Genomic DNA, 15557 nt, shown 5'->3' on the forward strand with positions numbered 1-15557 from the left:
AGGGTTTTGGAGCATATCACTAAGCATTTTGAGCAAGCAAGCCATTAAGCAACACCTCATCCCCTTTTAATAGTATTGGCTTTTCCTATGGACTCAATGTGATCTTGGATCACTAAAAGTAAAATGTAGAGTCTTGAGCTTTAGAGCTTGAGCCAATCTTTTGTGCTTAGCATTTTGAGGGGTCCACATTCCTAATCCATGCCATGCCAATCATTGAGCTTTCCTGAAATATTTATCTTGAAATAGCATTAGCTCAATGAGCTATATGTTGTTAATAATTACCAAAACCAACGAGGGATAGTTGCACTTTCAATCTCCCCCTTTTTGGTAATTGATGACAACATATAGATCGAAGCTTCGACAAATGATAATAAGATTTAAATACATCGTCGCTTTGAGAAGTATGTGATAAGCAAGAGCTCCCCCTAAATTTGTGCATTATTTAAGATTTGCTTTTGAATGCAAATGCGCAATCGATTAGGATCATGGGTTACTCTTCCATGTCACATACATCTTGGTGGAGCGCTCAAAATGATCGAAAATTAAAAGCATGCACTCATCACCAAGCAAAGTGAATGATCATATAAGAGATATACGAGATAATATCATCCAAGCAAGCATTAAAGTAGCATATGATCAAACACATGATCAAACAAGTATCTCACGCAGACATAGAGTATCAACCAAGCACACAAAAAGTTCAACCAAAAGTAAGAGAGACAAAGAAGCAAAACACTCTCTCTCGAAGCCTATGATCTATACATTCCCCCCCTTTAGTAACAAGTTACCAAAAAGTTCGAAAATGCATAGTGCTATGCGTCTCTCAGGCTTGGTCTTCGGGAGGTGGTGTAGAGAGAACTCCAAGGACGAAGGCATCAGTTGATGTAGTTGGAGCTGGTGGAGTGGCTGCTAGAGGTGGCACTAAAGCTGTAGCTGCTGGTGCTAATGCTGTAGCTCTATATCTTGTACTGGCACTGCAGCAGACCCCTGACCTCTAGGCACTTGCTGAAAAGCATTAGTAGTTGCCTTCCCTTTCCTCTCTTCTGCTTCCTCCTGGAGCTGCTCAACTGCTGTTTGTATCTCAGTAACCTTCAGATCAAGATCATAAATTTTTGTCTCTATGATCCTCTCCAAGCTCTCCTGATTCTGAGTCAGGGTGGCCAAGCCCTTCTCAATCCTCAAAGTAGATTGGATTAGATATGCCAGCTGATCTTGCTTGCTGTTCAGGAAAACTTGAGATGCTTCCTCAACACTTGGCATCTTGGCAGCTTTCTCTGCCTTAGCTTTAGCTCTCTTCTCTTGTGCTTGAGATGATGAAGGTTCATCCTCATTCGTCACAACTTTGTTGTCTTCAAATTCAGGATATAGAGGTAGATGCTCCTTATCCAACAAGTATGTTCCTGTGCCCATCTTAGCATTGATGAGCTCCTGAATATGTGGAGCATATCCACAACTTCTCTTTTGGTCAGCAGCTGTCCTCTTGATTGTCTCTACAATCAGAATCATGACCTTCAACTTTTGAGGGACATCAAAGATTTGCAATAAGTTGATGGAATGTCCTCTGATCATCTTGTGATCTCCTGACTTGGGTAGCAAAGTGTGCCTTAGGATGGTGTTGATGGTAGGCAGACCAGACAACAGATAGTGTATAGATCCAAGCTTGTGTGTCTCCAAAGCTTTATCAGGGATCTCTTTGTACATGTTTGCCATGGACTTGTGGTCTTTCTTCTTCTTTGCATACACATCTAAGTCATCCTCATGTTCTTCTGGAGCATTGATCAATTCAGCCCATTCTTCAATAGTAGATTGGTACCTTGTACCTTCAGACATCCATATGATCTTTCCATCTGGGTAAAAGTGAGCAGTGGAGTAAAACTGCATGATCAGCTCATCATTCCATTTTGTGAGCTTCTGCCCAACAAACTTATCTACTCCATAAGCTTTGAAGCTGTCATAAACTCCTGGGAAGTGGTCTTCTTTCTCCTTGATGTAATCCCAATCAACTCATCTCATGTCATAGACAATTGGCTTCTTGTCAAGCAAAATTGTTTCATAGAAGTCTTGTTGTTCTTTTGTATGAAACCTGTAATCAACTGCAGTCCTCCTCCTCACAGCATAAGGATCAGACTGTCTCCAAAGTCTCAATCCAGCATCCTTTCTAATGTGCATGTCCTCAGCCACTGGATGAGCATCATTGTGGTCTGGAATCTTGGGTTTCAGCTTTCTCAAAACAAGAGACTCATCATCCTCTTCTTTAGCTTGAGGCACTGGGGCCTTGTTCTTCTCTTCTGTAGGAATGCTCCTGGTGTTCCTCTTGGGCTTTGGGGGCTTATGTGCTTGAGCTTTGGGAGCAATCTTGGGCTTTGATGGAGCAACCCCTGATTTGATAGCATCTCCCATAAGCTTCTGAGCTTTGGGTGCTGGTTCAGCATCCTCTTCTTCTTCCTCTTCTGAATCTCTTACCATAGTTGATTTTCCAAGAACTTTTGCAGTTGTGGTTCTTGTCCTCTTCTTTTTCTTGTCATCTCCTGCTGCTTCACCATCATCAGATTCTACAGTGAATTTCATTTTCTCTCCTGTTGCAACCTTCCTTGGCTTTGACATTGGGATTCTTCTGGCAGGTGCCTTCTTGTTCAAGCCTGGCTTTGTTGCAGCAGCTGTGCCATACTCCTTCTTCAAGACTTTCTTCCTTAAGGTGGCCTCATCCTCAATAGCCACATAGTCCTCATCCTCAGAGTCTGAGGTTCTCTTCTTCCTTGCTCTAGTGGCTGCCTTGGGCAAGTTACTAGGTGTGCTCCTGCTGCCCTCATCATAGCTGCTTGAGGGATCTGAACCCTCACTCAATTGCACCTGTTCCTCAGATCTGTTCTGACTGTCACTCTGGTCAGACATCTTGGCAATCTCACTTACAGCAGACCCTGTGAATAGATGTAGATGAGGTAGAGGGATGAGCATCACAAAGTATAGAGTTTTTGCAAAACAGATGACTCAAAAACTTAGTTTTAGTTCTCCACAGAAAGCATTTTGGAGCTACCGATTTGATATACTCAGTGATACCGAAGCAATTTTTGGAGCCTAAACTAGTGAACTTGGTCAGACCGAGTCACAGTTTGGTGGCACCGAGATTGCTAGGGTTTCATAGAGAGTCGAACTCGGTCGCAGCGATTTGCAGTTTTTGGTCAGACCGAAAACGCATGTGCAACGGCCTAAGCCAAATCGGTGAGGCCGATTTCTCCAACTCGGTCGGTCCGAGATGAGTTCGGCGGAGACCTAACCCTATATTTTCAAATCCAATCTAACCTAAAGGATGTTTTCTGTGGATAGAACGTTCGCATACATGGTAAAGATCATGGCAAAGCAATGTGCTATGAATCGGAGTTAAGGAATTAGCACATAGAGTCGAACCCATACCCTTGTTCGGCAGAGGTTCGCTACAGCGGCAACGGCGGAGCAGATTTCCGTTGACGGCGATGGAAACCAGCAGTGGGAGGTTGCTGGCATTGAGGAGACAATCCGGAGACCCGAGGAGGAAGAGCAGGACACACACGCGGGCTGAGGAGTTTGAAGAAATTTCCAAAATCTCACCCGTGGGTTTATATATCCCAACCCCGTCGGTGTGATCGAGTGGAACAACTCGGTGGCACCGAGATGCAGGATCGCAAGCGGTTACTACAACTCGGTGTGACCGAAAGGTTCAAATCGGTTGCACCGAGATTGAAAACCTAGATCAACTTAGTGAACTCGGTGTGACCGAAGTGGATGACCCGGTCATACCGAAATGCACAAAGAGGTTTTGGAAGTTTAAGTCTATGACGAATCGGGGACTCCGAGTGCTCCTCACACAAAGTGGTTCGAATCTAACTTGATCAAACTTTGTGATGTAGCATGAATAGAGTTTGAGACGAGAAAAGCATAGATAGCTAGAGGGAGTTCTTAGGCATTCTTGTCCATCCATTTGGAAAGGATAAAAAGCCAAACATTCAAAACAACAAATGGATGTCCTCGAATGAGTAAAATATGCAATCAACATGCTCACACAATAAAATGGCAAATGAAACATGTGACAAAGCATGCACAAACACTCTAGCATCTATCAAGCAATTGGCAATGACTAGGTCATCTATATATGAGTATATTGACTTAGGAGTCAAATGAGAACATTTGATCATAGGCATACTCATCGTTTAAGCACAAGTGGGGTTACCACTTTTACATAAAGCATTGTTGTGTTCACATCATTAGAGTTGCTTTAGCTCAATTGATTAGAGTAAAGCTCCCCCTAGATGTGATATCCCCCCTAAGAGGGATGAACTAACCTTGGGTTTTGTCGATGATGACTTCCTGTAGGTGTTGAAGATGTAGATGCTCAATGTTGATGTAGATCATTTGGAGCAGTCCATTGGAGTGAGTTGCACTTTCAATACCTACACGGGTTAGTCCCACAAGGAACAAATAAGGATATCCATAGACATAGAATGATGTACACATAGATGATGTCCATGAAAGCATTAGGTTACCTTGTCCGTTGTCTTACCAACAAGAGGGTTTGTGACTCCTTGAACTAGTGCAAGATGTGGAAGTTGTTTGCACATGTCCTTGCCAAAAGATATGAGTGAGGTATGTTGGCGGAGTCACCCTCAAGAACTCTCTAGTTCTTCTTCTTTGGGATCCACACCATCTTGATGGGAATCCGTGGAGTTGTAGTCGTACTTGATGTAGTAGAACTTGATGTAGTCTTGGGAACCCACTTGACCAAGGCCTTGGGAGCTTCTTCAAATGCATCAATCTCCTCTTGAAGCTTGTCCTTGCCTTTTTGCTAGTGGTCTTGTGGTGGAAGATCATCTTGAGGTTGTGTTCCTTGGAAAGAAGTAGGATGATGCTTCTCTTGTTGAGGAACAAACTTTGTCTTGGGGTATTGATCTTCTTCCCACTCAACTCCATTGGCATTGAACTTTCGTTCAAAACCAACACCTTGATTCTTCCGGTGTCTTCCTTGCTTACTTCCAGCAAGACTCTTGTAAACACCCTTCTCTATAATTCCCTTCAATAAGCTATTTTCTTGCTCAAGTGTGACTTGGCTAAGAGAATCATTAGTGGAATCAAGAGAACTACTAGAAGAAACAACATTGGATTTAGCATGATTATTGTTACTACTAGATGAAGAATCTTTCTTTCTCTTGTTGCTAGATTTTACTTGTGGCATGTAAGTAGACAAGATTAAACGCTTGGCAATGTAAGAAGAAATTTTCTTGCGAAGATCATCATTGATTGCTTTTAAGAACTCATGCTCTTTCTCAAGGTTGAGCTTTTCAAAGCGTAGCTTCTCATGAGTCTTTAGAAGTTCTCGATGATCTTCCAAGGTAGTTTCATGAGCTAACTTAAGAGTGTTTAGTTCTTTAGTTAGACACTCAATCTCCTTCTTATCATCATCATTCGTTTTATCTTGATTAGCATGATTAATAGCACGTTCATCATAGTTTTCATAACTAGAGTTATCAACGAGTAAATCATCATCTCCTAGCAAATCATCTTCATCACTATTGAAATCAACATACTCGGGGTGTGATACCTTTGGGCCTTTAGCCATGAAGCATCTTCCAATTCCTTCATTTGGTGAGTCAAATATGTCGTAGGAGTTGGTTGACACAAGTGCTAGACCGGCAACACCTTCATCTTGAGTATATTCGGAGTCGGAGTGATAACTTCTTTTGGAGTGATGGTCGGAGTCGGAGCCGGATACCCATTCACCAACATGAGCTTGATGTCTTCGCTTTGTGTAGCTCCTTGATGATTTGTCCTTCCTTTCCGAATCCTTGCTTCTCCGAGAGGTTCTACGTTCGTAACGATCATCTCTACTCCTTCTCTCTCTTGGTGGTGATTCTTCTCTTCTACTTCTTCTTTTAGGAGAATCTTCTCTTCTTTTGTAGGGAGCCGTACACTCATTGGAGTAGTGTCCGGGTCTTCCACAATTGTAGCAATTTCGTTCACGACTTGAAGATCTTTTGTCATTGTAGGACCTTGACTTGGAACTTCTTTCCTTGCTTCTACTCTTGTAGAACTTGTTGAAATTCTTCACCATTAGGCTCAATTCTTCATTGAAGGTTTGTTTCTCACTTGATGATGTGGGAGCATCACATGAGGCTTTGTAAGCACCACTTGACTTGTTGTGAAGCTCTTCCTTATCCTTGAGTGACATCTCATGAGCAACAATTCTTCCAATGACTTCCGTTGGCTTGAGATCTTTGTAATTGGGCATCATTTGGATCAATGTGCACACGGTATCATATTTTCCATCCAAGGCTCTTAGGATCTTCTTGATGATGAATCTATCGGTCATCTCTTCACTTCCTAAGCCGGCAATCTCATTTGTGATGAGAGCAAGCCTAGAGTACATTTCAGCGACACCTTCACCATCCTTCATTTTGAACTTGTCAAGTTGACTTTGAAGCACATCCAATTTGGATTCCTTGACGGAGTCGGTACCTTCGTGCATATCAATCAAAGTATCCCAAATTTCCTTTGCATTCTCAAGACGGCTGATTTTGTTGAATTCTTCGGGGCACAATCCGTTGAAGAGAATATCACAAGCTTGAGCATTGTATTGCAGCATTCAACTCTTCCGCGGTAGCTTCACGGTTCGGTTCTCTCCCATCAAAGAATTCACCTTGCAAGCCAATACACACAATAGCGCAAACGGCGGGGTTATGTCCAAGAATATGCATTTTCATCTTATGCTTCCAACAAGCGAAATTAGTACCATCAAAGTAAGGACCTCTACGATGGTAATTTCCCTCGCTAGACGTCATACTCTCCTAGGTTGTGAAACCAAGGCTATGATCACCAAAAGCTATGGAAATCAAGGCAAATGGAGACCAAAGCTCTGATACCACTTGTAGGATCGAAAGTATGTCTAGAGGGGGTGATTAGACTACTTGACCAAATAAAAATCTAGCCTTTTCCCAATTTTAAGTCTTGGCAGATTTTAGCAACTTAGCACAAGTCAAGTAAACAACCTACACATGCAAGTCTAAGAGTATAGCAGCGGAATGTAAAACATTGCACATGAAGGTAAAGGGAGGAGTTTGGAGGGAGCAAACGCAATGTAGACACGGAGACTTTTGGCGTGGTTCTGATAGGTGGTGCTATCGTACATCCACGTTGATGGAGACTTCAACCCACGAGGGTAATGGTTGTGCGAGTCCACGGAGGACTCCACCCACGAAGGGTCCACAAAGAAGCAACCTTGTCTATCCCACCATGGCCATCGCCCACGAAGGACTTGCCTCACTAGGGTAGATCTTCACGAAGTAGGCGATCTCCTTGCCCGTACAAACTCCTTGGTTCAACTCCACAATCTTGACGGAGGCTCCCAAGTGACACTTAACCAATCTAGGAGACACCACTCTCCAAAAGGTAATAGATGATGTGTTGATGATGAACTCCTTGCTCTTGTGCTTCAAATGATAGTCTCCCCAACACTCAACTCTCTCACACAGATCTATGCCAACTCAACAAACACCATCGGAGACACCTGTAGAGCATCTCTATAATCACCCAGTTACATTGTGACAATTGATAGCACTCTAAGTGTTCCTCCTGTATTCGGGAGTTGCATAATCTCATAGTGAGAGGAACATGTATAAGTCATGAAGAAAGTAATAGAAATAAACTAAACGATCATAGTGCTAAGCCAACGGATGGGTCTTGTCCATCACATCATTCTCTAATGATGTGATCCCGTTCATCAAATGACAACACATGTCTATGGCTAGGAAACTTAACCATCTTTGATTAACGAGCTAGTCTAGTAGAGGCATACTAGGGACACTCTGTTTGTCTATGTATTTACACATGTACTAAGTTTCCGGTTAATACAATTCTAGCATGAATAATAAACATTTATCATGATATAAGGAAATATAATAACAACTTTATTATTGCCTCTAGGGCATATTTCCTTCAATCCCATCTTGGGGCATTTTCCGGCAATCTGTCGGAGGGGGATTCGGTCACGGAGGGCATCTACATCAACCCTATTGCCCTACCGATGAAGCGTGAGTAGTTTACCAAAGACCTACGGGTCCATAGCTAGTAGCTAGATGGCTTCTTCTCTCTCTTTGATCTTCAATACAATGTTCTCCTCGATGTCCTTGGAGTTCTATCCAATGTAATATTCTTTTGTGGTGTGTTTGTCTAGATCCGATGAATTGTGGATTTATGATCAGATTATCTATGAATATTATTTGAATCTTCTCTGAATTCTCATATGCATGATTAAATATCTTTGTATTTCTCTTCGAATTATTGGTTTGGTTTGGCCAATTAGATTGATTCTTCTTTCAATGGGAGAGGTGCTTAGTTTTGGGTTCAATCTTGCAGTGTCCACACGCAGTGAAAAGTAGGGGTAGTGAGGCGCGTATTGTATTTTTGCCATCAAGGGTAAAAAGATGGGGTTTATATCATATTTCTTGAGTTGATCCCTCTACATCATGTCATCTTACTTAAGGCGTTACTCCATTCTTATGAACTTAATACTCTAGATGCATGCTGGATAGCGGTCGATGCGTGGAGTAATAGTAGTAGAGGCAGAATCGTTTTGATCTACTTGACACGAACGTGATGCCTATATTCATAATCATTGCCTTGGATATCGTCATAACTTTGCACTTTTCTATCAATTGCTCGACAGTAAATTGTTCACCCACCGTGTTGTTTTCTTTCAAGAGATGAGCCTCTAGTGAAACCTATGGCCCCCGGGTCTAGTTTCCATCATATATTTTCAGATCTATAAACCAAAAAACCCCAAAATACCATGCTGAAATTTATTTATTTTACTTTGTTTTATGTTTTAGTAATCTTTTATATCTATCTCTATCAGATCTCATCCTTGCAAGTGACCGTGAAGGGATTGACAACCCTTTTATCGCGTTAGGCGCAAGTATTTGATTGTTTGTGCAGGTGCATAGATTGGGGACTTGTTTGTACCTCCTACTGGATTGATACCTTGGTTCTCAAACTGAGGAAATACTTTTCTCTACTTTCCTGCATCACCCTTTCCTCTTCAAGGGAAAAACCAACGCAAGCTCAAGAAGTAGCAGGAAGAATTTCTGGCATCGTTGCCGGGGAGGTACTACGTCAAGCCTACCAAGTACCCATCATAAACTATCATCTCTTGCATTACATTATTTGCAATTTGCCTCTCGTTTTCCTCTCAATCACTTGTAAAACATTTTCAGAAAATCTCAAAAACATTTGCCTTTTTATTCGCCCTTCTTTCATTCGTCTTTTCGTTTGCTTTCCGTTTGCCTGCTTGCTAGATCGGTTTCTTGCTACCATATCTGAATCTGGGGAGATTACCGTTAAAAATTTGGAGAATCTTGCTAGCATTAATCTTGTGGAAAAACTTGAATCGTATTCTTTAGATCGTGAAACTAAAACTCCCCCTAATTATAATGCAAAAAAATTCATGTGGGAGACGGTACTATCATTGGGAAAAGTATTATTCAAGAATTCTTTGGTTGTATGGAAGCTTTGCCTATCCATAAGAGATCCATCCTTCTTGATATAATTTGTTATGCGGATGCCATTTCCATGCTTATTGATAAGTTGGAAAGGAAATTTGTGCACATCCACCTCGCTTTGCAAAAGGTGTTTTATGAACTTCCCAATATTCAGCATCCTAAGGCTAACAAGATTGCCACTATCATCCTTATGCGGGAATTTGATTTTATAACAAAATAAGTGAGGGAAAATTTCACTTTCTACAATAAAGATATTGAGAATCCTCCGATTGAAGAAATTCTTCATGATAAAGAAACTTTGCGTAGCTTGGAATCTAGAGATTATCAATCTTACAGTGACAATCTTAGGAGGAGAGTTCCCTATTCAAAAATTACCCAAGCTCTTTACCTTGAAACTTATGATAAATTTGATTGGATAACTCTGGGAATTTATGTAGGATTCAATGATGATGGTTGGAGGAGATGACTAGAGAACCAATCAAAAACGAGATACGTATTTTATATGATGATATATATGGTGATGATCCAGACTATGCGTTTATGAATGTCAAAATCACTAATCAAAGCCCTTTTCATGAATTAAGCTCACCCAATAGGAGGGAAAGAAAAGAAAACAAAATTTTGCTAAGAAAGGTTTTGCAAGATTTGATTAAGAAGGATTTGGATGAAAACACTTAGATAAATGTTTTATGCCTAGCTAGGGGCGTTAAACAAAAACGCTTGTTGGGAGGCAACCCAATTTTATTTTTATGTTTATGTTTTTGTTTTTGCTTCTGTTCTTGAATAAATACACATTATAACCTCTGTAGCAATTTTTTTTGGTGTTTTAAATTAGTGTTTGAGCCAAGTGTAGCCTTTGGGATACTTTGGTATATCGTTGATTTGATCTTGCTGAAAAACAGAAACTTTCGCGTCCAGAACATAATTGTTTAAAATCACAGAAGCGTGATAAAATCGTGAATTTTTTTACACAAGATTGATATATGGATTTCCTATGTTGTCCTAATTTTTAAGAAATTTTCGAGTTACATAAGTATACTAAGTTTACAGATTACTATAGACTGTTCTGTTTTTGATAGATTCTGTTTTCTATGTGTTGTTTGCTTATTTTGATGAATCTATGGGCAGTATCGGGGGCTATGAACCATGGAGAAGTTGGAATACAGTAGATATTACACCAACATAAATAAAGAATTAGTTCACAATAGTACCAAAAGTGGTGAATTATTTTCTTATACTAATGGATCTCATGAGTTTTCTGTTGAGTTTTGTGTTGTGAAGTTTTCAAGTTTTGTGTAAAGATTTGATGGACTATGGAATAAGGAGTGGCAAGAGCCTAAGCTTGGGGATGCCCAAGGAACCCCTAGGTAATATTCAAGGACAACCAAGAGCCTAAGCTTGGGGATGCCCCGGAAGGCATCCCCTCTTTCGTCTTCAATTCATCGGTAAATTTACTTGAGGCAATATTTTTATTCACCACATGATATGTGTTTTGCTTGAAGCGTCTTGTATGATATGAGTCTTTGCTTTTTAGTTTGCCACAATCATCCTTGATGTACACACCTTTTGAGAGGGACATGCATGAATGGTGAATTTATTAGAATACTCTATGTGCTTCACTTATATCTTTTGAGCTAGGAAATATGCTCTAGTGCTTCACTTATATCTTTTTAGAGCATGGCGGTGGCTTTATTTTTTAGAAATTGTTGAACTCTCTTGCTTCACTTATATTATTTTGAGAGTCTCTAAACAGCATGGCAATTTTCTTAGGTTATGAATTTAGTCTTAATATGATGGGCATCCAAGAGGGATATAATAAAAACTTTCATATAAAGTGCATTGAATACTATGAGAAGTTTGATTCCTTGCATGTTGTTTTGAGATATAAAGATGGTGATATTAGAGTCATGCTAGTTAGTAATTGTGGACTGGTAGAAATACTTGTGTTAAAGTTTGTGAGTCCCATAGCATGCACGTATGGTGAACCGTTATGTGATGAAGTCGGAGCATGATTTAGTTATTGATTGTCTTCCTTATGAATGGTGGTCGGGGACGAGCGATGGCCTTTTCCTACCAATCTATCCCCCTAGGAGCATGCATGTAGTACTTTGTTTCGATAATTTATAGACTTTTGCAATAAGTATATGAGTTCTTTATGACTAATGTTGACTCCATGGATTATACGCACTCTCACCCATCCACCATTTCTAGGCTCTCTAGTACCGCACAACTTTCGCCGGTACATTAAACCCACCATATACCCTTCCTCAAAACAGCCACCATACCTACTTATTATTGCATTTCCATAGCCATTCCGAGATATATTGCCATGCAACTTCCACCGTTCCGTTTATTATGACACGCTTCATCATTGTCATATTGGTTTGCATGATCATGTAGTTGACATCGTATTTGTGGCACCCACCGTTCATATTTTTTATATACATGTCACTATTGATGATTGCACATCCCGGTACACCGCGGGAGGCATTCATATAGAGTCGTATTTTGTTCTAGAATCGAGTTGTAATTCTTGATTTGTAAGTAAATAAAAGTGTGATGATCATCATTATTAGAGCATTGTCCCATGTGAGGAAAGGATGATGGAATCTATGATTCCCTCAAAAGTTGGGATGAGTCTCCAGACTTTTACAAAAAAATAAAAGAGGCAAAGAAGCCCACCAAAAAATGAGAGAAAAAGAGGGAAGGGACAATGTTACTATCCTTTTTCCACACTTGTGCTTCAAAGTAGCATCATGATCTTCATGATAGAGGGTCTCCTATTTTGTCACTTTCACATACTAGTGGGAATTTTTCATTATAGAACTTGGCTTGTATATTCCAAAGATGGGTTTCCTCAAATTTCCCTAGGTCTTCGTGAGCAAGCAAGTTGGATGCACACCCACTTAGTTTCTTTTTGAGCTTTCATACACTTATAGCTCTAGTGCATCCGTTGCATGGCAATCCCTACTCACTCACATTGATATGTATTGATGGGCATATCCATAGCTCGGTAATACGCCTAGTTGATGTGAGACTTTCTCCTTCTTTTTGTCTTCTCCACAACCACCATATTCTATTCCACCTATATCCATGGCTCACGCACATGTATTGCGTGAAAGTTGAAAAAGTTTGGGAACATCAAAAGTATGAAACAATTGATTGGCTTGTCATCGGGGTTGTGCATGATTTAATACTTTGTGTGATGAAGATGGAGCATAGCCAGACTATATGATTTTTAGGGATAACTTTCTTTGGCCATGTTATTTTGAGAAGACATGATTGCTTTATTAGTATGCTTGAAGTATTATTGTTTTTATGTCAATATTAAACTTTTGTTTTGAATCTTATGGATCTAAACATTCATGCCACAATAAAGAAGATTACGTGGATAAATATGTTAGGTAGTATTCCACATAAAAAATTCTCTTTTATCATTTACCTACTCGAGGACGAGCAGGAATTAAGCTTGGGGATGCTTGATACGTACGTCTCCAACGTATCTATAATTTTTGATTGTTCCATGCTATTATATTATCTGTTTTGGATGCTTTATATGCATTAATATGCTATTTTATATTATTTTTGGGATTAACCTATTAACCTAGCACTAGTACAGCGAGCTCCTAAACAAACGGTTTTTAACCCCTTTCCGCGATGGCCTTTGGAACCGTCTCCAAGTGAGTGTGAGAGATAGGGGGGTCCTTCCCACACGACCCGGAAACCGTCGGGGATATGCCCTCCTGGCACACACGCTCAGGAAAATGAGGTCGTGTGCGACCGGCGAGCACTCAAATACAGAAATACGTATAGTAGTGCTAAAAAAATACAATTCTACAGGCAAAATCATTTCCAGTCGTAAGTACATCCCACACAGCCAGCTAGCGCTAAACGTTTCCGTTTGTATATACATCCCACACAGTCGCTCCAAGGAAAAGGTTTCTGTTCGCAAGTACATCACACACAATTTTCCCGGTTAAAGCGTTTGTGATAGTGTTTCCATTGCACACGGTATTAACAATTTTATCGTTTGCGTTATTGAATTCATCACAAACGGTGCCTAGAAGAAACTGTGTGTCAAGGGCTGTCCATCACACAAGTTTTTATGTGGTAAACGTTTGCGCCAGGTGGCCTAACGCAAACAGTTTTCAAGAGGATGTCGTGTGTGATAGTTCATTAATCTAACACGATTTATTCCTCGAAACTGTGTGCGTTATTGAATGCATCGCACACGGTGTTTTCTCAATAACTGTTTGCGATAGAAGAACCCAATTAGCAGGCTAATTATCCAATTATTCTTAATCCATTTATTAATCTAATTGACATTTCATATTAAGCACACAATATATTTCATTTTCATAATTGAAATACATCAGAGTACAACATCATATAGCTTCAGCACTCAGCTACCCCATTACACAACTACACCAGGACCAAGTTTCACATGCAACATCTATAACCTTTCAAAATTAGCAACATAGACAGTACATAGACAGATGTATCTCATCTGGAAAACTGCTGAAGCAGAAGGCGAATATTGAGCCTTCATTGATGTTGAAGGTCTTTGTAACTTTAGGCCAGTGCCTGTGGATGATTGACCGTCCATCCTTCGTCCTCTTCAGGAACACTTCAATATTGAACCGTGGGTGTTGTATGAATACCTTCCTCGCCTCCTGACCATACAGGTGGTTTGAGAGGTAATCATCAATGAACTGCTTTGGAAAGTCCTGAAAACAAGGATGTGCACAAATATCTTCTCTATATTGGAAATGGGGCAAAGGAATAAAAAAGGCAAGGTATAATAGTTAGTACCATCCTGTAGTGAACTGATGTCTTCTTCATTGTGCAGACAAAGATCTTGTTGTTTTTTGTAGCTAATTTCTTTATCCTAACAATCTTTCTGAGTTTCTTGACATGGATGATTCATGGACAACTCATTTCCCCATATGCAAAAAGGGTCGAACAGTGGGTCAAAACCTCTGACAGTAGGACCTACATGTGCAAGACCAAAAATTTTAAAAACCTAAATATTAGAATGGTTCCTGCAATTGCACAATAATGTGCCATTAGACAACGGAACATGCACGTGCTAACCTTGATTGTAAACCTCAGTGCTTCCCATTGTTTCCCTGCAACACATATAAGGTAGTTAGTCATCAGGTTAAGTAAGGGTTCGCATGCTATGAGTAAAATATGTTGATGAAAAATAAGCACATTGCAGATTCATCAGATTAATTCAATCCACATGGAAAACCCATTTATCCAAACCAAGCATGACTAAGAACTAGGAAATATAGCACTTGTATATGTTTCTCATGTATTAAGTGCAGCCAAATTCGATTTATTCCTCACATGCACAACAATGCAAAATTCTACCCACGACAATTGGACATCGCAGTGTAGAATTGAACCAAGCAGTTAGCTAAACACCACAACAAATGAACCAAACATTAACTGAGCACCACATTGCACAATATAACATACTCCTAATAGAAGATCAGACAGTTAACCAAACCAAGCATGCTTAACAACTTGGAAATATAGCAACTGTATTTGTTTCTCATGTATTTGGTACAGCCAAATTCGATTTATTTCTCACATGGTATACAATAACAGAATGTAGCCACAACAATTGAACATCGCATTGCAGAATTGAACCAAGCAGGTAACTAAACACCACAACAAATGAACCAAACGTTAACTGAGCACCACATTGCACAATATAACATACTCGTAATAGAAGATCAGACAGCTAACCAAACCAAGCATGCTTAACAACTTGGAAATATTGCACCCTGAAGAATTGCACATCACATTTGCAGAATTGAACCAAGCAGTTAACTGAACACCACATTGCACGACATATAAAACATATACACTATAGAAGAAGATTGCATGGTAAAAGTAGATAGCACAATTCACTAGAATTTGTTAAGGAAAGGCAGTAGCTAGCAAACGATGGCCTCGAGAAAACGCCACAAATTGTCATTTAAAGCAGCCAACCGCGTTGCGGCGTCAGTGCGCGAGGCGTCAACG

This window comes from Triticum aestivum, chromosome 5D (genome assembly GCF_018294505.1).
Source record: "Triticum aestivum cultivar Chinese Spring chromosome 5D, IWGSC CS RefSeq v2.1, whole genome shotgun sequence".
Lineage (NCBI taxonomy): Eukaryota > Viridiplantae > Streptophyta > Magnoliopsida > Poales > Poaceae > Triticum > Triticum aestivum.